This window comes from Protopterus annectens, chromosome 1.part2, assembly GCF_019279795.1.
Source record: "Protopterus annectens isolate FY-2018-M chromosome 1.part2, PAN1.0, whole genome shotgun sequence".
NCBI lineage: Eukaryota > Metazoa > Chordata > Ceratodontiformes > Protopteridae > Protopterus > Protopterus annectens.
In genome coordinates, this window is record NC_056727.1 from 450,471,332 (window position 1) to 450,495,895 (window position 24,564).

General features: G+C 43.0%; 1 protein-coding gene across 2 annotated transcripts in view; it reads left to right on the forward strand.

Moving 5' to 3' along the window:
* Nucleotides 1–24,564, forward strand: part of SEC23B (SEC23 homolog B, COPII coat complex component) — an 836,569-nt gene that overhangs the window by 758,902 nt on the left and 53,103 nt on the right. The gene's annotated exons all lie outside the window — the stretch shown is intronic.

Sequence of the window (24,564 nt, forward strand, 5' to 3'; positions counted from 1 at the left end):
TTACCATAAATGTAGATGTTCGAGTGTATTCTGGTTACCCTCCCTCCAGCCCCCTGACTTTTCTTTACTTCTATCTATCCTTTTTGTTTGGCATACCTTATATTATTGATATTTGCTTATTGCTGGGGGTGATGTTCATCGTGTTACACTGCTGCAGTCATCACACTTGGGTTATCCTGCCGTCAGGTGGTCCCGCAGTCGGCCTGAGTTCCAAAGTCTTGGTCCGGCGTCGGTTGCTGTCGCTTCTTCCCTGACGTCAGTGTTCCAGGGGTATATAAGATGCAGCTGATGCCATTTTCTTCAGTCTTTCTTGCCGCGCGGTGCCCAATGCAAAAGCAGTTCGCAAGTGCCGGTCGGCCAACTCCTGAGATTTTCATTCCGAATCCAGAGCCGAAGTCTTCTACAAAGCTAAGTACCCCGTTGGGGAAACTTTTCTTGCCTCAGACCGATGTCAGTAAAAGTTAATAATTGTATTTCTTGTGGGAAGCAAATACCTCATAAGGATTTCCATTCCTATTGTATCCCATGCCTAGGCCCAGACCACGACATCACTGGTTGTTGGTTTTGTGCTAGGTTTAACAAGCACATTAAACGTCGGTTTGATTTTGCCCGACATTATTTTGGCAGAAAATTCAATTACACCATGCCGTCGGAACAACCGACAACCGGAATACACAAAAAGCGCAAAGACAAGGACAGGCATCCGAGGCCCAAAATTGACGACGAAGCCTCTGCTGAACAAGTGGGAAAACATACTTTGCAATTTGGTTTTGATTCCTTAGAGGCCTCCTGTAGAGCAGCAGTTACAGGGTCCGTCATTAGAAGGCATGCTTGGTTAAAAGAACAGACCTTACCAGATCATGTTAAAGCAAAGTTATTGGATGCACCCTTGCAGCAGGATGTTTTATTTGGAGTTAAGGCAGAAGAGGTATTAAAGAAAATGGAGGATAAAGCAAAATCTATGCAAACGGTGAAGGATTTCTTACAGGTTCAGCCTCCTCGATTTAGCAGAAATTGGCCAACAAAGAATTGGTCCTTTCCAGTTTCAGACAGATCTCAAAGGGCCATATACAGATGTCCAAGAGGCAGAGGTCAACCACAAGGTACTTACAGGCCTCGACAATGGGGTTCTTCAACCAAGAAAGAAGGGGATGACAGGCCTCAACCTTATAAAAAGCAGACCCAATGACTTCCCACTACAGCTGCCAAACATCTCTCTCTTGGCAGCCCCCTTGGGGGGAAAACTGACACTTTTCAGTCACAATTGGCAATTAATCACCAAAGACAAATGGGTTCTCAATATTGTGTCTTAAGGTTACAGGTTCCACTTTCACACTCTGCCAAGGTTAAAAGGAATGCCAAATCTGCCACCAAATCAATGGGCAGAGGCTCAAAGGCAAATTACAGCACTCATGGACATGAGAGCTATTCAAGAGGTACCAATACAGGAGCAAGGACAAGGATTTTACTCAAGACTCTTTCTGGTTCCCAGAAAGGACAAAGTCTGAAGGCCCATTCTGGATCTTTCTTCTCTAAATACATACCTGGATGTTCCAAAATTCAAAATGTTGACACTACAGCAGCTTCTTCCCATGCTGGGCAAGAAAGCTTGGCTCGTAACATTGGACCTCAAGGAGGCATACCTGCATGTCCCTATCAGACAAAGTTGCAGAAGATACCTCAGATTCTTAGCAGGTTCAATGCACTACCAATTCTCTGCACTGCCCTTCGGCTTATCTACTGCACCCAGGGTCTTTACAAAATGCCTCGCACCATTAATTGCATTTTGCAGACAAAAAGGAATTCAAATTTACCCATATTTGGACGACTGCCTAATTCAAGCAGAGAGCAAAGACATTCTTGTAAAGCATCTGGTATTTGTAAAAAGTCTGCCTAGGGTACACAGTAAACGAAAAAAAATCAAAACTAGTGCCCTCACAAGAGATAATATTCCAGGGTGCCAGCTTAAATACAACGGCCCAGATGGCTTATCTCATGCCAGACAAGCAAGGACAACTGACTCAATATTTCCAATTAATGGCAACAAAGACTCAACTCCCTGCAAGAAAAATTTTGCAGGCCTTGGGTTACATGGCATCTTGCATACTACTAATTCCATATGCAAAACTGCATATGAGGAAACTACAATGGTACCTAAAGAGTGTCTGGTCTCAACACTGTCGCAGTTTGGAAACAGTAATACCACTCCTTGCCTTCAACAGGAGTTTCGATGGTGGGCTCAAGCCTATCACCTCAACAAGGGACAGCCTTTCACTCAACCCACAGCCAGGCAAACATTGACAACAGATTCTTCGGATTACACCTGGGGAGCACACATGTCAGGAAAATGTATTCAGGGTAAGTGGAATGCAGAACAAAGGCATCTTCACATCAATCAAAAAGAGATGCTAGCTGTATAAAATGCCCTTATAGCTTTCAAGGACCTTCTGCATCCAGGACAACTTTTTCTAAGGACAGACAACACCACAGTTATGTGGTACATAAACAAGCAAGGGGGCACTCATTCATATCCCCTCTGCAGACAAGCCATGACCTTGTGGAACACAACTATAGCCTATCAAGTTCATCTGCAAGCACAATTCCTGCCAGGAGAGAAAAACACACTGGCAGACGACTTAAGCAGAAATATCATGGATCCGCACGAGTGGAAATTAAATCCACAAATGTTCAGGATGATAACACAGAAATGGTGAAGCCCGGGCATAGATCTGTTCGCATCCCCAATGAATTGCCGACTACAGAAATTCTGCACAAGGACTTACCACCCACAAGCATGGAAAGTTGATGCCCTCTCATTCAGCTGGAAAAACCTACAAGTATACGCTTTCCCACCACTGCCACTTCTTTCAAAGGTACTCATAAAAGCCAGACAAGAAAGGCCAAAGATGATCCTGATTGTCCCAGACTGGCCATGGCAGCACTGGTACCCAATCTTAAAGAACTTAGCACAAGGACCACCATGGATTTTGCCTCAAGTCTCACAACTTCTGACTCAGCAAAACAATCAGATCCTGCACGGCCAGCTCAAGACTTTAAACCTGGCTGCATGGCAAATTCCTTAGTCAGGCAAACAATGCCTCTCTCCAAAGCTGTTATGGATGTCATTCTGGAGGCCAGAAGGCTTAGTACCAGGAAAGCCTATTCGGATAAATGGAAGAGATTCTGTGCCTGGAACCACGTTCACAACCTTGACCCTCTTGTCCCAAATATTCCTCAGATACTACAATACTTGACTGAGATGCTGGGCAAGGGCCTCTCCTTTTCATCCATTAAGATCCATGCCTCTGCCATCTCTGCTAATTACAACACAGAACCACCAATTTTTTCCACATCCTTTGGTAAAACAGTACCTCAGAGGGGCTAAAAACATAAGACCGCCCCATAGAGCACCAACTCCAACTTGGGACCTCAACTTTTTCTTGGAGAAATTAACTTTACCTCCTTTTGAGCCAGCTAACTCAGCAGACTTAAAATATGTCTCTTGGAAAACTGCTCTGCTCCTAGCAATAACCTCAGATCGAAGAATTTCAGAATTACAGGCACTAATGGCAGTGGAACCTTTCATCATATTCCACTAAGACGGGGTGTCTTTAAGAACAAACCCTACTTTTATGCCAAAGGTGGTATCAAGCGTGGATCTAAACCAAACTATTCACTTGCCAACTTTTTATCCAAATCCACAGAATAAAGGGGAGAGACTACTGCATTCCTTGGACATACACATGCAGTTACGTTTCTACTTGGACAAAACTAAAGCTTTCAGAAAAACTGAGCAATTGTTTGTATCATATGCTGTAGGAACACAGGGAAAAGCCATTTCAAAACAGACCATTTCAAAATGGATAGGCCATTGCATATGTTTCTGCTGTACACATCATGGGAAAACTGCACCTAACAACATTAGGTCTCATTCCACCAGGGCAACAGCCACTTCAACTGCCTACATCAGAGGAGTACCTACCAAGGATATTTTGGAAGCAGCAACTTGGAGTTCTGTACATACCTTCACCAAGCATTACCATCTGCCTCTTTACTCTAAATCCAGAGCTGGCTTTGCCACTGCAGTTCTGCAGGGCCTTATAGCCACCCCTAATGCCTTATAGAACCAGCCACCCTACCTCTGCTTTGGAATTCTACCCAAGTGTGATGACTGCAGCAGTGTAACACGATGAACATAGTACAGTTTTGTACCTACCATAAATGTAGATGTTCAAGTGTATACACTGCTGCAGTCCAGGTTACCCTCCCTCCTTCCCCTCTTACTTGCTGTTACTTACCCTGGTATTCTACCCTTTGCTACCTATGGGAAGTATTTGCTGGTAACATAAAGTATTTGGTTGCTTTTCTTATGTATGTTTTATTAGCAATTTACATTGCCTACATTTCTGGGGGCACCTGACATCTGTGGCAAGAAAAACTGAAGAAAATGGCGACGGCTGCATCTTATATACCCCTGGCGCACTGACGTCAGGGAAGAAGCGACAGCAACTGACGCCGGACCAAGACTTTGGAACTCGGGCCGACTGCAGGACCACCTGACGGCAGGATAAACCAAGTGTGATGACTGCAGCAGTGTATACACTCGAACATCTACATTTATGGTAGGTACAAAACTGTACTTTCCACACCATGTAAGTGCTTCCTATTTAGGGGGCTCCTGACATCTGGGGCAAGAAAAACTGATGTAATGGTGTCTGCTGCATGTTTTATACCCCTGACGACCTGACATCATGGAAGAAGCGACAGCATCTGATGCAGAAATCCCAAAACTCTGTTATTCAGACCAACTGAGGGCTACCTACAGGCAGATAACCCAAATGTGATGACTGCAACAGTGAATACACTCGAACATCTACATTTATGGTAATTATAGACAACTGTACTTTTTCCTCATCAGGCTATCCCTTCAGAAACATCCTTTGAAGTATCAATGTAGCTGGATAAAGAAACGGTAGATGTTTGAACTCTAAGGCTTTGTGGTTTTCTGCCACGTGACTACAGGGATTATATTTTTGGAGAACATTTAATTCACAGAGTTACTAGGCTCACTATTTTTGTTTCCCTGAACAATTCTTTGCACTCTTTAAGTGAGATTTACTTTTATTTAGGAACAATTGTAAGGACTTTGTTTAATGTTATGATGTTTTAATGTTTTGTACTTTTGAAACTGATCTTAAATTAATTCCATTTCCACTACTGCTTGTGTTATGTTCCATGCATCTATATTTCATATTAGTAGTTTTACTCTCTCTGCAAACATTTTCTGTGATTGTATATCCTGGAAAGGATAAAAAGCTCAAAACTGGCAGGAATAAAGTTTCTGATGTTGGAAAATATAGGGAGAAAACTTTGAAAGGTATTAAATATGATAAAATTATATTAATACTAAAAATAATTTGTACTAGTTTCTAACGTGGCCAAACACAATGTGCATAAATATAAGTTATCTGCGTAAAACTGCTAATAAATATAAGGATTCACATACAGGTTTTTATAAAAGCTTTTTGGGTAACCACTGTACTTTTGAATTTGATTACAGAATGTTTGATGGTACTTTTATTAAGAATAATGCCATGTATCTGCAATCTACCCAGAAGAGTAATTCTGATATGAGAACAGAACTTCTTTTGCCCTTAATGATGAGATGTATAAAATAAATTTTATGATGATGAGAGACCATGTACTAAAACAGCTTGCCTCTCTGTTGTTCCTTCTCTGACCTTCTGTAAGTCATTGGCAGCATTACATACATCTGTTGTTAAGATTGTGAGTCTTTGTCTAGGACTTTCAAACTTTCTGAATTATGTGAAGATTCCAATTTATGTTCAAATCTGATACTTTTGATTCAGAACAGGTGGATATCCCATCTGCTAAGTATGGTAAAATGGTATTTGTGATTCTACATTCATGGAGTCTGTTGTATTATGCATACCTCATGTTCAGGAGTTCCAAAGTTAAAAAAATGCTTTGCATTTTATTTTGAAATGCCAATCTGAACTTCATGTACAATTTTTTGATAAGCTAAGTTTTTTTGAGAATGAGTTTTGTGGATAATATTAAGCATCGTTCACCCTTAGTACCAAAGATGCCTTTTTTCTTTATACAGGCCTCAGACAATATTTACATAAGCTCATGGGTCTCCAATTGTTTCATATTGTCTTTTTGCTTCTGAAGCTCATGAGTTTATTCAAGAAATAGATAAAAAAGGTCAGACAAGAGACCTCATTTAAGATTTCACATAATGTCATGTCGTGGGCTTTGCTGGAAAGCAGCTTGTTATAGTGGAATACTTTTTGATAAAATTCTTTTTATGAGCAGTCATTCTTGTATATATCTTAGGAGTCTGATTACCAGTCAAGTTAGGCACCTTAAAGGAATTAAAAGATTAGGTCAGCTTCCCTAAGACTAAATGATACATTTAGCAGCAGCTGAAGACTCCTTTCCCCTGCACCACTAGCTTCTTGCAGAAATCTTATACACTTTAACAGGTAACGCTTCCACCTGATTTAACAGTAACTTTGGTTGGCACCACATTTCATAACTTCAGATTAAGCTGGAAATAGTGCGAAAGATTTTTTGTTTGAGGAATCAAGGCTATTGGATAGCAATGTCAGATGTCTAGAATTCCCACAGGTATGGTCCTACCACTCATGCCTGTACCAGGTTCCTCAGATTAATGGTAGGAAAATGTCACTTTAAGTTTGTAATTCTCCCTTTCAGTCTTGTCACTGTCCATGTAGGAAATACTAGGCAAGTGATCCTGGGAAATCATAAGATACCTAGACATATACACCTTTAATGAAATAAACGTAAGAGTTCTTCCCACCCTTGTCAAGCACTTAATACTGCTCACTTCGCAAATTGAGCAGGGCTTTACGTAAGCCCAGTGTAAATTTGCATCTGCCCATCCAGTCATCAAGATTAACCTTAAAGGTAGCCAATGTAGCACTTTGTTTTACCTGTAGTGGCAACTTTTCCATATCCATAGGCTGGGACTGTGCTGTGTTAGAAACCTATCCCTCCAACTAGTCTTGTTTACCTTTTGGTGTAGGTTTAGGTCTGTAGGATGGGTGTTTATAATAACACTGGTTTTGTGGAGGAATGGGTAAAATATGATGTTAAGTTGTCTATCTCGCCTTCGTTTCTTGCTTGTTGGGATCGGAGACGACCCTCGGCTCTGACTCAGCCATCTTCTATAGCTCGAGAGCTGTTTACTGGCTTGGGGCTACCCCTTATCCCATGATGCCTAGTGCTAGCTACCCAGATCTCGTTTGCCGCTTCAGCTGCGAGGTTCGTTCTTACTGGCTCAGGCTATTGTAAGTTAGTTTAATACATTTTCTAGTGAATTAGGGGTTATTTTTTGATAGTTTAATCTTTCGACTTTATTATTAACTAGCTTGTTGTAGTTTTTAGTGTTATTGTATTTTCCCTTAGAACTCGTTTAAGTTAGAGAGTTCTTCCCCTTTCCTTTCTCTTCTTATTTTAGTGTTTTCTATTTAGTTTTAGTCTCTCTTTTACTGCATAGGTAGCCGTTTAAGTTGGAGGCTTCCTATTAAAAAAAAAAAAAAAAAAAAAAAAAAAAACTTCTTTACTGTAGTTATTGTGTTTTTGGTAGATTAGTGTTTGTAGTTGTTTTGTTGTTGGGCCTTTGGCCAAAGACTTTCTGTGTAGGACTAGATATGTCTAAAGAATCCAAAGTGTCTGGATTCAGGAAGTGTGACTCATGCTGTCAGAAAATGTCTCTGGCAGATGGGCACACTTCTTGCGTCTATTGCTTAGGCACAGTGCACCTGCAGGACTCTTGCTCTGTATGCCACGCATTCAGCCCAAGGGTTCTGCAGGAGTGCAAAAATAAGCTGATATTAAGGGGTCTCCTTAAGCCCCAGGATTCACCGGCCAAGGCTCAGCCGGTGAAATCTCCTAAACCGACCACATCGTCTGCTCCCAGCCCGGAGCCATCATTGGCCCAAACATTACCGACTACCTCGGTTCCGGCTGGAACCGAGGAGGCTGCTTCACAGTCGGCTCCACCAGCAACTTCGGAGCTGTCTCGGACCCACAAGAGACCGAGGTCACCATCTCTAGAGTCGATACATTCGGCCCCTCAGTCTCCCTTGTTGCAGAGTGACTGCAGTCATAGATCCTCCCACTCCTCTCGGTCCTCTAGATTCTCGGACCATGACGTGGAGAGAGTGGTCAGTAGGTTGTTGAAATCGCAGGCACTGGCCAAAATGTTATCCAGCCCTCCTCAACAGGTGTCTGCTCTGTCCGCTTCCATCGATATTCCTCCTCGGAGCCGGAGTTTGTTGGGGTTCGAATCGTAGAACTGTCGGCACCGATAACGATTTCTCCTTCGGTTCTGTCATTGGCTCCGATCCCCTCGATGGTACCTTCTGTCAAGGGATCTGGGTGCCGAGACTCCCTCATCGGCTCCGAGGGGGCGACTGGCATCGAACCCTTGTCCGACCCCGATGTTCATCGTGTTTCACTGTTGCAGTCATGACTGTAGGGTTCCCCCTGCCGGCAGGCAGCCCTCAGTCGGCCAGACTCCCAAAGTCTGGGTCCGGCGTCGGCTGTTCAACCATGCTCCCTGACGTCAGAGCGCCAGGAGTACAAAGCTGACAGCTGACTCCATCTTCTCCAGTCTTTCTTGCCGTGCGGTGATAGCAGTTCGCAAGTGCCGGTCGGCTGACTCCTGACGAATTTTACTGATATACTTCGGTCCGAAGACTTTCTTCTCCACTCAAAGCTAAGTACCCCGTTGGGGAAACTTTTTTCTTGCTCCACTCCGATGTCAGAAAAAGTTAATAATTGTATTTCATGTGGGAAGCAAATACCTCATAAGGATTTTCATTCGTACTGTATTCCTTGCTTGGGCCCTGACCACGACGTAGCTAGTTGTCGGTTTTGTGCTAGATTCAATCAACGTACAATTAAGCGAAGGTACGATTTTGCTTTTCATTACTTCGGTAGGCGCTTTAACTACAAAATGTCGTCTGATACAGTCCCGGCTACTGGAGTTCACAAACGTCGCAAGGATAAAGACAGGCTTCCGAGGTCCAAATCTGATAGCGCACAAGCGGAGCCAGCTTCAGGTTCGGCCGTCATCAGTGAGGCGCTTTTGCAGCCCCTGTCGTTGGCCATTTCAGAACCGACGGCCGAAACGGACTCTCATGAGGAACCGACCAGGCCTTTAAATATTTCTGTTGCAGGACCTTTGGACAATGCTCCTTCAGATGGGTCCGGAGCCGCTGTGCAGGTACCGGCTTCTGAAGGGGTTTTCAGGCCTACTCAGCTACTAATAAAGGCAAAATCAAAGACTTCATCTCAGGCCTCTTCTGAACCGGCTCCCAAGTCACAGAAACAGTTACTCAAGATGGCGGAGGATTTGATTACTATGATTAGGGGTTCTCATCCCCCTCCAGACAAAAGGCCAAGGCAGGATATTTCTTATGATTCCTCTGATCAGGCTTCTGTTTCCTCAGTTTCTTCTTCTGATCAGGAATATTCTTTCCCTCCTTATGAGGATTCTGATACTGAAGAATCCATTCCTTCTGCTTCTCCCCCTGAGGATTTCTCTTTTGGGGAAACTTTGCATGAAATGAGGGAACATTTCCACTGGGAAGGACAGGAGTTTTCGGAATCCAAGAAGAGACTGAGGGAATTTCTTCTTCTTCCCCAACATAGACCCCTGGCTATTCCTCCTGTTTTGGATATTGTGGATGGTGCCTTTTCGGAGGCTAACTTAACCCCTGACTCTTTTCCTCCTGCTCCTGTTAAGCCTGATAGATATTACAGGGTTCCTGATTCCCATCAGTTTTTATACAAGAACCCTTCTGCTGACCCTGAAACCATTTCTCAGGGTCCTAAGGGAGTTAAGGCCGCTTCTGCCAAAAATCCCATTCCTACTGAAAAGGATTCTTGATCCTTAGAAAGATGGGGCAAAAAGGTGTACACTTCTGCTACTTTGTCCATTAGGGCTTTAAACTGTCAGTTTCATATGTTTAAATACCAGCAATTTCTATTGTCTGTCTTAAAACAAAAGCTTACTTCCATTTCTGCCTGTGCAGATGATAAGGAATTACATGACTTATTGCACGCCACTGAACAAGTTGGGAAGCATGGTTTACACTGTGGATTTGATGCCTTGGAGGCTTCTTGTAGGGCTGCGGCCTCTGGCACAGTCATTAGAAGGCATGCATGGCTAAAGGAACAAAATTTACCTGAACAAGTAAAGGCTAAATTATTGGATGCTCCTGTTCAGCATAATGTTTTGTTTGGATCTAAAGCTGAAGAGGTGATTAAAAAGATGGAGGATAAGGCGAATTCCATGTAAACAGTTAAAGATTTCTTACAAGTGCAGCCTCCCAGATTTAGCAGGAATTGGCCTTCAGAAAATTGGTCCTTTCCCACTTCTGACAGGCCTCAGAGGGATAGATATAGACGTTCCAGAGGGAGGCCTCAAACGCAAGCTGCTTATAGACCAAGACAGTGGACTGCTTCCACCCCTAGGGGAGGAGAGGACAGGTCACAATCTCAAAGGAAACAAACTCAATGACTCCCTCTGTTGGGCTACAGGAACTTCTTGCCTGGAAGCCCCTCTCGGAGGAAAACTCTCTCTTTTTTATCAAAATTGGACTCAAATAACCCAAGACAAATGGGTTTTGGATTTGGTTTTAAGAGGTTACAAATTGCATTTTCATACCTTACCAAGGCCAAGCGGATGGCCAGACCTTCCAAAGCATCAGTGGACAGAGGCCTTAAACCAGGTGGAAGCTCTTTTGGCTATGAATGCCATAGAACTGGTTCCTCTTTCAGAGATGGGAAAAGGTTTTTATTCAAGGCTTTTTCTAGTCCCAAGGAAGAAAAACTCATGGAGACCCATTCTGGATCTGTCGGTCTTGAACACCTTTCTAGAGATTCCAAAATTCAAGATGCTTACTCTACAGCAGCTACTTCCAATGCTGTCCAAAAATGCTTGGATGGTAACTTTAGATTTAAAGGAGGCATATGTACACATTCCCATCAGGCAGGATCGCAGAAAATACCTCAGGTTCAAAGCCGGATCGAGGCACTTTCAATTCTCTGCGCTGCCCTTTGGATTATCTACTGCGCCCAGGGTCTTCACCAAATGCCTGGCTCCAGTAGTAGCTTACTGCAGACTCAAGGGAATTCAAATTTACCCTTATCTGGACGATTGTCTAATTCAGGCAGACAGCAAGGATGTCTTACTCCAGCATCTAGAATTTGTACAGAACCTCCTCAAGTTCCTGGGATTCTCTGTAAACATAAAAAAGTCAAATTTGACACCATCACAACAGATAACTTTTCTGGGTGCACTTCTAAACACCACAACCCAGATGGCATTTCTGGCATCCGAAAAACAGTTACAGTTGGCTTCAACTTTCAGAACCTTGGCAACTTTAACTCGTCTATCTGCAAGGAAATTCCTGCAGGCTTTGGGTTACATGGCCTCCTGCATCCTTCTCGTACCATATGCAAGACTACACATGAGGAAAATACAGTGGTACCTAAAAAGTGTATGGTCTCAGCATTGCCACAGTTTAGACATACTGATCTCCGTCCTTCCTTGCCTTCAAAAGGAATTTCTTTGGTGGTCCAGGGCATGTGCTCTAAACAAAGGGAAGCCCTTCCGTCTGCCTCCTGCCTCTCAGAAATTAACCACGGACGCCTCAGATTATGCTTGGGGAGCCCATTTTCAGGGCAATTGTTTGCAGGGCCTTTGGACAAAGGATCAGAAGCATCTGCATATCAATTTAAAGGAAATATTAGCCATTCAGAAAGCTCTATTGGCCTTCAGGAATCTTTTACAATCAGGACAACTGGTAATACGGACAGACAACACCACAGTTATGTGGTACATAAACAAGCAAGGGGGATCTCATTCCTACCCCCTTTGCAGACTAGCCATGGATCTATGGAGCACAGCTCTAGCTTGCAATCTGGATCTTCAAGCTCAGTTTCTACCAGGGAAACAAAACTTACTGGCAGACAGTCTGAGCAGAAATCTTTCGGATCCACATGAGTGGATGCTGGACACCAAAATATTCAAGATGATAACAGCAGTCTGGGGATGTCCTCACATAGACCTGTTTGCATCCCATCTCAATCATCAACTACAGACTTTTTGCACCAGGACTTTCCACAGAAAAGCTTGGAAAGTGAACGCCCTGTCATTCAGTTGGAGGAACCTCTCGGGATATGCCTTTCCGCCTCTTCCTCTTCTTCCACGGGTTTTATTGAAGATAAAACAGGACAAGCCCAAGTTGATAATCTTGCTGGCCCCAAATTGGCCTTGGCAGTTTTGGTATCCAACTCTAAAAAACCTATGCCTGGAGTCCCCTTGGGTTTTACCTCAGTCTCCAAACCTTCTGTCCCAGCATCAGGGTCAGGTTCTACACTCTCATGTCAGAACTCTCAGCCTGGCGGCCTGGTTAATCCAGGGCCTTTGATTTCTTCTTTTCTGCCCAAGCAGGTTATGGATGTCATTTTAGAAGCCAGACGTCCTAGCACTAGAAAATCTTATGCAGGAAAATGGAAAAGATTTTGTTCCTGGATGCAGGCTCAGGATTCTGATCCTCTTCTTCCTAACATTACTTTAATTTTACTTTACTTGACAGATCTCTTACATAAGGGTCTCTCTTTCTCTTCCATTAAGATACATGCCTCTGCTATTTCTGCTCATTATAATACAGACCCTCCCATCTTTTCCCACCAGCTCATGCGACTGTTCTCAGAGGAGCTAAGAACTTAAGACCTCCTAGATCTCCTCCTATTCCTGCTTGGGATCTCAACTATGTTTTGGAAAAACTAACCTTGCCTCCTTTTGAGCCTGCTGCCTCTTCTGACATCAAGTTTTTATCTTGGAAGACAGCCATCCTGTTAGCCCTAACCTCTGCCAGGAGAGTTTCAGAGTTACAAGCTCTTATGGCTGTGGAACCTTATATTATTTTTCATCAAGACAGGGTATCTTTGAGGACTAATCCTACCTTCATGCCTAAGGTGGTTTCCAAAGTGGCTTTAAATCAAACTATACACTTGCCAACCTTTTTCCCCACTCCTCAAAATAAAGGGGAAAGGATCTTACATTCCTTGGATGTACACAGACAGCTATGTTTTTACCTGAATAGAACCAAGGACATCAGGAAATCAGAACAATTGTTTGTTTCTTATGCTTCAAGTTCCCAAGGTAAAGCCATTTCAAAACAGACCATTTCTAAATGGATTGCTCATGGAATCAGATTTTGTTATTCTCACCATGGAAAGCAAATCCCAGGGAGTATACGGACTCATTCCACCAGAGCTGCTGCCACTTCTGCGGCCTTCCTCAGGGGAGTTCCTACCAAGGACATTTTGGAAGCTGCAACTTGGAGTTCAGTGCATACATTTTCTAAGCACTACAATCTACCTCTCTACTCTAAGTCTAGGGCAGGCTTTGCCTCTGCAGTCTTGCAGGGCCTTTTAGCCGCCCCTTCCTCTTTATGACCACCTCCATTTCTTTCAGCTTTGGAATTCTACCCTACAGTCATGACTGCAACAGTGAAACACGATGAACATAGTACAGTTGTGTACACCTACCATAAATGTAGATGTTCGAGTGTCTTCACTGTTGCAGTCTGTTCCTCCCTCCTGTCCCCTCTTATTTTTACTTTTGTGTATTTCCTTTTTTCACCATTCTTCTGAGGTGTATTTGCAAAGGTTATGGGACCTTTTTCATTTTGGGACTCCTGACATCTGGGGCAAGAAAAACTGGAGAAGATGGCGTTGACTGTCCGCTTTGTACTCCTGGCACTCTGATGTCAGGGAGCATGGTTGAACAGCCGACGCCGGACCCAGACTTTGGGATTCTGGCCGACCGAGGGCTGCCTGCCGGCAGGGAGAACCCTACAGTCATGACTGCAACAGTGAAGACACTCGAACATCTACATTTATGGTAGGTGTACACAACTGTACTTTCTCCTTCTTGGAGCTTTGGCGCAGGTGAGCTCGGCTCCTACATCGGCCTCGGAGCCGTCCCCCTCGGTGTGGAGGAGGATTCCCGTTTCCTCAGAGCCGGATCCTTCTTTGCATCGTGGCAGGGATGCCTTCGATGTCATGAGGAGTGTACTGGCCCATGAGTCAGCACCACGTTCGACCCCACTGACTCCATCCCCTGTAGTGCCTGTGTCAACCTCTGTCCCTTCTCCAGACCCCAAGTGTGGGGAACCGACGCTCCAGAGCACCCCATTGGGTGTTTCCTCCTCTTCCGAGGCCTCCCTGATCATTCAGAGGAGGCCCCTCGGAAGAGGAAGTGCAAGAGGAAGCACATTGACTCCCCTGAGTCTGTCACTTCGGATACGGATTTGGATGAATCGGAAGGGTCCCCGAGATCCCCCTCTGAAAATGTTTCCTTTTAATACATCCTAGAAATGTTTAGGCAGAGGGGGAATTGGACTGCCGTAGCCCCTACTGAGGATGAATCCGTATTCCTGGATGCATTTGGTTCCCACCCTTCCACCTCCTGGGTGTCTCTGCCCTTCGATCCACTAATGTCTGTGGTGGCTCGAAGGGCTTGGTCAGCCCCGGATACAGTGGAGCCAACCCCGAGGAGGCCCGGCAAGTTTATTACAGCACCCCATAACAAACAGTTCCTTACCAAGGGTGTTCCCATGGATGCCATGGTAGTAGCAGCGGCCACTAAAAAGGAATTAGCGGAAACTTCTTCCTCTGTCCATCCTCCTAACAAGGAGTCTAGGACGATGGACAGATATGGGAAGCGAATGTTTGCTTCAGCGACCTTCTCCATGAGGTCACTGAATTACCTATGCCATTTTACCAGGCTTCAGAGGGATCTCCTAAAAGAGCTTGGAGATACCCTCCAGGATCCATCAGCTGAAGGAGTTCAAGCTAAAGTAGCCTCTCAGCTGGTGACCCTTAATTCAGTGGTTAACTCCTCCATGAGGCTCATTTCCTATGCAGCCGATGGTGCGAGTAGCGCCACAGGCACAGGCGTGGCCCTTAGGAGACATGCATGGATGCAGCTGTGTAATTTTGCGGAGCCCTTTAGAGCATCATTTAGCAACACCCCCTTTGACGGTTCATTTCTCTTTGGACCACAGGTGAAGGACACTCTCACTAGATGTGAACAGGAAAGCAAGACTCTCTCTGCCGTGGGAGTCCATTTTTCCACTCCTTCCAGACCATATCCCAAAGGTCAGAAGAGTGGAAAAACGTGGTTTCGGAAATCCCAGGGAGCCTCGCCTGATACACGTACTGACTTTTCCTCCAGGGGCAGAGGAGGGAATAACAACAACAGACACTGCCCTCGAGGCAGAGGGGGTCTGCAGAACCAGTGCAGCAGAGAATCTTTCTCTGACCAGCCCTTCCAGCATCCCTGAAGGGTTGCCCGACTGCCCACCTCTGGAGGCAGTCGGGGGAAGACTTTCACTGTACCCAAAAGCCTGGCAAGACATTACGCAAGACAAATGGGTATGCTCAATCATATCCGGAGGCTACGTAATTCCCTTCTTCCAATCTCCCCTATCGTCAAGCAAATCCCCCCCAGATGTTCCACCCAGTCTGAGGGCCCAAGCAGTCATAGAAATTTCAAGACTGCTAGAAAAAAAGAGTCATCCAGGAAGTCCCGGCAGACCAACTCTGATCCGGAACTTACTCCAGGTTCTTTTTTGTACCAAAAAAGACAGGGGACTGGAGACCAGTTTTGGATCTCAGAAGACTAAACAAGTCTGTTCAAAGAACAAGGTTTCGGATGGTCACGCTTCAGTCCATTCTACCCTTTTTGGGTCATGACAATTGGATGTGCTCAATAGATCTCCAGGATGCGTACTATCACATCAAGATGGATAGTCCCTCCAGGAGATTCCTTCGCTTCCGGCTGAGAGACAGTCATTATCAGTTCAGAGCTCTGCCCTTTGGTCTCACCACAGCCCCCAAGGTGTTCACCAAATGTATGGCAGTGGTCACAGCTCACCTGAGACGTCAAGGATTCCAGGTGTTTCCTTATCTAGACGACTGGCTCCTTACTGCTACTACCAGGCATCAACTTCTTCAAGCCAGGGACTATACAGTCGCAGTCTGTGCCCAGTTAGGCATTACCATAAACTTCGAAAAATCTGCCTTGTTGCCCTGTCAGTCTATTACCTATATAGGAGCAGATCTAGATACAAAAAGTATGTCTGCAAGACTACCGCCAGACAGGGTGGTCACGATTCGGCAGCAAGTTCATATCCTCATGCATTGCAAAAAGGTACAAGTCCGGTTGGTCCTTCAAACTCTGGGTTCTATGGCAGCGGCAATTCTTCTGATACCTCTAGCCCACTTTCACATGAGAATCCTTCAGTGGCTTCTCTTCACACAGTGGTCCTTTCAACAACTCCCCATGTCTCACATGATCATAATTACAGAAACTTGCAAAAGACACCTTTCCTGGTGGATGGTCTCCCTGCTAGTGTCTCAGGCCAGACCATTCATCCGATCCCCTCCGGTTGTCACAGTGACCACGGACGCCTCACTGATGGGATGGGAGGGCATTATCAGGGCAGGACAGTCCAAGGCATATGGCAACCTCATGAGTACCATCTGCACATAAATGTCTTGGAGATGAGAGCCGTGCTACTAGCGTTGCAACCACTCCAGGACTCACTCCCTCCTGGGACCATTGCAATTCAGATGGACAACATGTCAGTAGTGTGGTACATCAACAAGCAGGGTGGAACCAGGTCCTACCCCTATGTCAAGAAGCACTCAGACTCTGGCAGTGGGCGATTTTCCTCCCAACGATTTTTGATTGCAACGCACATCCCTGGGAAGTCCAACGTCATAGCAGACAGGCTCAGCAGAGCTATTCTCATGCCTCACGAGTGGTCTGTGAATCAGGTAGTTGCGGATCTCATCTTCCGCAAATGGGGACAGCCTTGCTGTGATCTGTTTGCAACCCCCTTCAACACCAAATGCAGCAACTATTTCTCCCTTCTACTGCTTCCCGGTCATCCTCCCAGAGATGCTCTAGTCCACGATTGGCCTCAGGAATTTCTCTATGCCTTCCCTCCGTTTCCTCTTGTACCCAAACTCATACAGAAAGCGATATTGTTGGGTTGCAAAATGATCCTCATCGCTCCTTACTGGCCTCGACAGATTTGGTTTCCGTTCCTGCACCGTTACCTCCTCGAGCAGCCCTGGATCCTGGATCCTATTCCAGACCTGCTGATTCATCAGTCAGGAGAGCTGCATCGATTCCTCCAGACCCTCCAGCTCACAGCTTGGTTGATCCAATTCCAACCCTAGCCAGACTTCCCAGCATTTCCCCAGCTGTGCGTGAAGTTATTGTATCTCCTCACAAATCGGCTACTAGGAAGATGTATCCTAGTAAATGGAAACGTTTCTCTTATTGGGCAGAGACTAGGAACATAGATCCCTTTTCAGTCCCAGTTCATGAGATCTTGGAATTCCTAACTGAGCTTTTTCACTCTGGGTCCGCTTCTGCCACAATCAGGGTTCAACTAGCGGCCATATCTAACTATCATGTTGGCCTTTCTAATCTAAATATCATGTCTCATAAGCTATGTAAAGCTTTTCTTAGAGGGACTACTCTCCTTAGGCCCCCAGTGAGAGATCCCCCTCCTCCTTGGGACCTTAATTTGGTACTAACCTCCTTGATTATGCCCACTTTTGAACCGACAGCTTCCTGCTCCCTTAAGTTTCTGTCTTGGAAAACTCAGCCAAACGTGTATCGGAACTTCAAGCACTAAGCGTTCGTTCTCCGTACTTAGTCTTTCACAAGGATAGGGTAGCGCTGAGAACTAATCCATCCTTCCTTCCTAAAGTGTGCTCAGAGAATAATCTAAACCAATCCATAGACCTTCCAGTGTTCTTCCCTAACTACACCAACAAGGCAGAATACAAGTTACACCTTTTGGATGTTCATAGACAACTGCGTTTTTACCTGCATAGAACTAAGGATATAAGGAAGTCGGACCAACTCTTCCTTTCCTATGCTAGGGGCAAACAAGGTCTCCCAGTTTCCAAAGTGACCCTGTCTAGGTGGTTGTCTGACATTATCACCTTCATTTATCAACTAAGAAACAAAGAATTGGCTGCCAAACCGAAAGGCCATTCTACTAGGGCTTTGGCCACTTCTGTAGCCTTCCAGTCTAGGTTGCCCATGGACTCTATTTGTGCCGCGGCCACATGGGCAAATCCTCATTTCTCATTACAAGTTAGACATGGCCTCCAGGAATAGAGCTAACTTTGGTTTCACTGTTCTGAAGAGTCTCTGTTCCAGTGAGCCACCCAGGATCATAGGGGCTAGAGATGCTGTCCCAACAAGCAAGAAACGAAGCCGAGATAGACAACTTAACATAAAAAAGTTATGTACCTACCATAACGTTCCATGTTAGTTGTCTTCATCTTACCTTCTTTCTTGCGTCCCCCCCTCCATCCCCCTGTCCTATTGGACCGAGAGGAGTTTAGGTTTCACCAGCTGAGTATTTTCTGGTTTGTTTCCTCTACTGACTTAGAGAGTATAACAGATATGCCCAACCTGTTAGTTTGGTCAGATTATTCTTGCTAAGTCTGGGGTTAGCTATTACAAACGAGATCTGGGTAGTTAGTGCTAGGCATCATGGGATAGGGGGTGGCCTCGAGCCAGTAAACAGCTCTTGAGCTGTAGAAGATGGCCGAGTCGGAGCCGAGGGTCGGCTCCGATCTCAACAAGCAAGAAAGAAGGCGAGATGAAGACAGCTAACATGGAACGTTATGGTAGGTACATAACTTCTTTTTTGGGTCTTTCATGGCCCAAAAAAAAAAAACAGGATTTTTATCATATGCTTGTACCCAGTTTATTAAAGAATAGTTACATATTCCCTTATCTGGATGATTGCTTGTTATGTGCACAATCAGACGAACAGCTCTTGTAGGACTTGATAAAGATTAAGTCACAACAGAAGCTGTTTCTTGGAACAGTCCTGCATGCATCTCCATGTGGATTTTTATTTTGCAGGATAAAGTCTCTGATGTGCTGTTACATGTAATCACAGCAGCCTGATTAGCTGTCTTCCTTCTCCTATGCTTCTTGTCTGCAAAGTGTTGTGATGTCTCAACATGCAAGATTTCTCATGAAGAAATTTAAGGATTACCTGAGAAATGTCTGAGATCAGGCAGTCAGCCCTTAAAGAGGAATTCCCACTGATTCTCCTTTTCCTCATGGGATTAAAGTGATGGGAAGAGGTGGTCTGGTTTATTTATCGCTTTGCCAACCGGATAAGTGTGCTGGTCTATTAACCCTTTTGAGTCATGACCCAGGTACATGTGTGCAATAGAAAAATAAGTCAATTAACAATATAGAGAATATTTTTAAGTCTAATAGTGAAATAAAATGTAGTAAAACTTACAAGTATTATACAGCAAACAATATCAGTTCACAGTGTTTACAGTCAACTATTTACAATGTGTCATTGCTTCCTTATTTACAACACACACACACATATATATATATATATCGGATTAATAAATACAGGATTATCTGTGTTATATGCTGCAAGCATTTAGCTAACATTTCTAAAGCAGATACACTTAGATTAATTTTGCAAATGCTGCTTTAGATCCTTTTTGAATGGTAGAAGAGTTTCACAACTTTTTATGTCTGTGGGGAGTCGGTTCTGTATTAAAGGACCTATCTGGCAGAAGGCTTTTTCAGTTTTTGGTCTGACCATTTGTGACGATGTGGGGTATTGTTAGCTATGCCTAGAGAAGTAGGGCATTGGATGTGTAACATATGCCAGCACAGCTAGGTTTAATTTTGTAAAGAATTGTATATCATTTGTATATCAAACTGATTTGTACAGATGCTTGTGTTGAAAACTGTATTGGTAAAGTTGCTTGTGTTAAAATGTAACAACAGTGTGTCCTGCTGGACAGAAAAGAAATATACATGTGTATCAGACTGTACTGTATTGTAACTGATGAAATGTATATATTGTAACAGAGAGTACAGGAAGAGAAGAGGTTAAGCTCAGCTCCACTTAACTTTGAAAAATAATAGGAAAATAAATTACTTAATTTAAGCCATAAAGATTGTATCTTACAGTTCTGATTGCAGCCAGAGAGAAAAATGTCTGTTTTTAATTTTTGATTTTTGCATTCTTATGTATATAAATCTCAATCTCAAGTTACTTCTGTACATAACTCACTCGTGAATGTATTATTATTATTATTATTTATTTTATTTATTTATTTTTTATTTTACATTTGTTGACCGGGAAAGTCCAACTGGATATATGTCCATTTTCAGCGGAGGCCCGGGGAGAAAAGCTCCAAATACAGTAATGAAATTTTGAAAACATAGTTAAAAAGGATTTTTGACTATTAAGACTCAACTTAAACTTTAAACATAATTAATATACATACTTTTTACAAGTACAGTCATAGAGAATAACATAACACAGAGAGTTATTACATAGCTAAACAAAAATTCTTTAGGAATAGTTAAAAAAGGGAAATAATCAAAGCAAGAGGAATCTAAAAAAAGGAAATAATCAAAGCAAGAGGAATCCAGTACCAATAGACTTAAAAATGAGAAGCAAAAGGGAGACAGTGTCGGTCAGGATTTGAGCATGGACATAGCTATTGTGATTTTAGGAAGGTTTTAAGTTGTTTGAAAAGAGGAGTGGATGTCAGGGAATGTTAGTTCTCTTGGAAGTTTGTTCCATGGGATACCAATCGAGTTAGTAAATAGGCAGTCCCCAGATTTGTTATTGGATTTTAGGGTAGAGACAAGTACTCTGTTAGCAGATCGTAAGGTTAAAAGATTTTGATAGGGGCTAATAAGGTTTCTGAGTATGGGAGTATTATTATATATTATGTATTATTTTGTATTATATTTGTATTTGTACAATGTGGAGCTTTTCTGCCCAGGTCTCCGGTGAAAACGGGCCTCTAGCTCAGTCAGACACTACCCGGTTAACAAACAAAATAAATAAATTTGGAGTGCTTTAACAAGGAAGAGTGGGCAAATATTGCCAAATCAAGATGTGCCATGCTGAGAGACTCCTATCCAAGAAGGCTGAATGCTGTAATTAAATCAAAAGGTGCTTCAACAAATTATTAGTTTAAGGGTGTGCACACTTATGCAGCCAGCTTATTGTACGTTTTTTATTTTTTACATTTTTTTTCCCTAACAGATTTATTTGTTTTACAATTGAATTGTACAGGCAAAGGTGGGAAAAGTTTTGAAATGATTTATTGTGGTCTTATTTTTTTATATCACAAAAACCTGGCATTTTACCGGGTATGTTCACTTTTTATATCCACTGTAACTGTCTGCCAGGAGAGCAAATCTTAGTGTTTTATTTTATTTTTGGCTATTTGAAATTTTTGGGGTATTATGTACAGAATGGGAGATAGGGCATACTTTAGTTTGGGAATTAGCACACTTTTGGCTAAGGCCATTCTTGCTGTCTGGGGAGAGGATTTATGAGTCTGTAACAAAGTGTTACTTGTGACAGCACTTTGGTTGTCACAGTACCTGTGTGATTATTGAAATTTAGTGAGAGATCTAGTGTGACACCAATTTATTTCTGTTGTCTAGCATTTGGTACAGTTATACCTTGTAATTCTGTTTGTGTTGCACTAAGGAATAGTAGTTTCTTTATGGTAGTGAACAGCATGTTATTTGTTTTAGTACTGTTGACTTGAGGCTTTTTTTGTGGAGCCAGTTGCATAGATATGTACATTTGGGCTGTGCTAATTGTTGTAGAGAATTAAGAGTTTTCCTGGGTAGCAGAACTAGAATATCATCTGCATGGTTAAGTAAGTCTAAAGTAATGTCATTGAGAAATGGAGAACAGGAGAGGGACCTAAGACTGAACCTTGAGGTGCTCTGGTATTCAGTGTACATATTCCAGACAGCTTAGTATTGTAGGTTTGAAAAGAATTGAACCTGTAAGTAGTTTTGAACTAAAATCGATTCGTTGTAATGAAAGGAAAGCCCTTTTATTTTTGTCACGCATCCCATATTTTCTTATGGTAGAAGTTTCAGACTCTAGGTGGGGTGCATCATGACAGAATGGTTTGGACTTCTACCAAAACTTAATACAAAACTGAAAAGGCAAAACAGAAAGAGGTGCTGTGGCACAGTTAATGTGAGGTGCACATCATAATGGTAGATGACTCATTTTTTTTCTGCATTTTCTTCATTAGAACCCCACCCCCTTCTCATTTTGTTTAGTGTTTAGTTGATATTTTCTTTGTCTTTTATAACATGTTGTGCTTTTTAGGTAATTCGCAGTTTTAGCCCCATTTGTTTAGAAGAGGCAAGGAATAATGGATGCTCTTTATTTTATAGGAACTTAGGGGAAGTCTAGCTGCTGTTGGTTCTTGGGAAACATAGGATGCTTCTTATTTTTCAAAGGTGAATAGCAGTTAAGTTACATTTGACTACAGATAGATTTTTTGCTCTCCTACTAAAGAGTAGTTTATATGCCAGTGAGAAGTCACAGTGGTCACACTATGAACTGGTATTGAAATAGAAGTTGTTTGTTTTGTTTGTTGTCCCTTTTCTCTACCCCCCACCATGCCTGCTGACCATCCTGCCCTGCCATCTTAATGGTAAGACTTGACCCCATTCTTTCCCTATCAGTGGAGCTTAAGTTAGTCATGGCATTACAATCTGCCATGCAGCCATAGGTGCTTGTCCTATTTTCTGGCCTAACTTCACCCCATTGATCGACATTCTCACTCACAGTTGTGAGGGCCTTCAGTGCTTTCCAGTATTTGTATGCTCACTCTACACATGTGGGATGAAGGCTTCAATGTGAATATGGATTGACTGAGCTAAGCATATATCCTTAGCCCATGCACTGCATGTCTTACACCTATCTCTCTCCCTCTCTCTCCAGTAAGTACCTGGACTGGGCTATACCTCCAGTTCTCAAAGATGGCAGAGGTGGCTTCCACTGCTACTCCCCCATGTCATATCTCTCTGTATTAGGTTGCTAGTAAATCCTGAGAACTCTAAGTCTCAGTAAGATATTATCCTTCAGTGTGCTACCATCACATGCATCAGTCATGTACAACATTTAGTCATCCTCTTAAGACTTATATATTCTAATGAACATTCCTTCTTGATTCCTTATAATACAACTGTGCTGTTTTCACCTTCAAGTAAGTGTAGGCCTCGACATAGTAAGGCCTTTTTATGTTTAATTCTGATGTCTGTCAAAAAAGCAATTACTAGAAAATGGAAATCAAAGTCTAAACCAATTGCGCTTGAAGTAATGAATATAGTAACAGAGATAAAAGTGCAAGAGGCGGGATCGTTAGACAAGGAAGGGAGCAAATTACATAGAAAACATGACATTGTGAGAACAATACATGCAGGAAAATGCTTTGGAGGAGAAATGAGGTTTAAGAAAAGGCAGAAATTGAACAATTTATGTAATGTTGGATTGATTATATTCTGCAGAAGAATATGTGCAATGCTAATGTTTGTAAATGTGAACTTGTTAATTTGGTTTGTTTACTTAAATGTACGTTTGTCTTTGTCACAAGTGATTCTTCAGTAAAGGTGTTTAAAAAAGGTGACATAAAAGCAGTGTGAGTACTTTTATCATACAATCTGATTCTTCAGAACGCCCTCTACTGTGACAGCCTTTCTTACTCTTCTGTCCAATTTCTCACTGATAATATATTACTGCCATCTGGAACCTTAGCAGTAAGATTCTGCTGTCTGTAAACCAAATTTAGAATATAATGACTTGTATTCTGTAGTGCTTTTTATAGCTGGATGTTAAATCAATTTGGGGTCAAGAAATGGGGATCTTTTGGGCTGTGCATGCTCTTTGACTCAAGTTTAGGGACGTCTGAGTGGGCCAAGGGAGGCATACTCTCTGTGAGCTTGAACTTTAGAAAAAAATATTTCCAAATATTAACCTCTTGTAGAACTGCCTTATGAAGATCAACTGATAAGGTGAGCCCTCGCTTGTCTTTTCTTTTGAATGGTAACTCCAGAATCACGCTTCTCACTAGAAAAGATAAGGTGCATACAAGCTGGATGGTGACAGATTATAAGGGAACTCGAGAACTACAGCGGCATCTTAGTGAGGGCTCACCAAGATTGATTAGTAAGTTTGTAGTATGGAATTTGCAGCCAGCTGAAATAGGCTGGCTGATGAGATATGAAAGGCAAGCTATTTTTAGTCTTCCCATTTGCAAACTTATCTGTGTATGGGTTGAAGTGTGTGACCTCTCTCTCTTTGTCCCTGAATAGACTGATGAGGTGCTTGAACATGGTTTGCTGATTGAGCCATACTTCTTACCACATATGTAAGCAAGCAGTCTGTAAAATGAAGCTGCTCTTGCTCTCTGTTGCCTCAGCATTTGACGATGTCTCAGTGTTGAGCTGTGCCAATATGAGTACCTGGCATTTATATTTGTAACTTTTCTTTGATTATAATGAAGCTAACAGGAAATGTGATTTTTTTTTTACTCCTTTAAAATGGTCATTGTTTGTGACTCATTGGACCTTCA